The sequence below is a fragment of the Penaeus monodon genome, chromosome 24 (genome assembly GCF_015228065.2).
Source record: "Penaeus monodon isolate SGIC_2016 chromosome 24, NSTDA_Pmon_1, whole genome shotgun sequence".
Classification (NCBI taxonomy): Eukaryota; Metazoa; Arthropoda; class Malacostraca; order Decapoda; family Penaeidae; genus Penaeus; species Penaeus monodon.
This window is the reverse complement of record NC_051409.1, coordinates 15,006,369-15,007,221: the sequence shown is the minus strand read 5'-3', so window position 1 is coordinate 15,007,221 and position 853 is coordinate 15,006,369.

Genomic DNA, 853 nt, shown 5'->3' with positions numbered 1-853 from the left:
TGCCTTAAAAGCGAGGCTGCCACCCAACCCGCCCTGGAAGATAAACACCTGAGCGGATACCCGGCAGGACGGGGCGCAAGGTAGTGCTCTTCTCGCACCCGAACCTCTTCGTGTTCAGGCTAAACCGCACCGACTGCCCGCACCTGCAGCAGGTCCTCTCCTTTTGCAGTAACCCATGGGCATAGAAGGGCTTAAGGAAAGCATGACGGATAGCTCACGTTTACAGCATGAAGTCGTAGAGCGGCCAGGAACACCCTTCAGCCATGCTGTCTCAACGCCTAGGAGTGCTGCTGCCGGCAACTCCTCAGGAAGGGAAACTCATACCGTTTCTGCTCACAGCACATGAGTATCACGTGTGGCATTACATACCATCTGTTGTCAAGGAGTGATAGTCTCTGCCGGGACTTATGAGTTTCTCTCCATCCCACTTCTATCTCCGTCGCCTCATAATGACCTCTTGATATGATGACGCCCCTTATTTCCTCCACATTTTATCCCCGCAGTTTCCCTTTTAGCTTCTACGCCCTCCCCTACACTCACGGCTAAAGTTACGGGGTATAGTTTCTGCTTCACACTATAGTTCCTATAGAGCAGAATGCAAGGGGACGAGAGGAATCCGTCGGCGCCACCGTCGTCGTGAACCGCAACGCGTCAGTATCGGAAACATTTTCCTCAACTCCGCGTGTCGCTTCCCCGCAGGACAAAGCTGGCAACACCCCCCTGCACGAGGCGGCGAGAGGGTTTCACACGGCGGTGGTAAAAGTGCTGCTGGAGAGGAAGGCGGATAGAACCAAGTTGAACCGCAAGAACCAGGATTTCCTTCAGCTGGTAAGATGTGTTGCCTTTAGTTTAG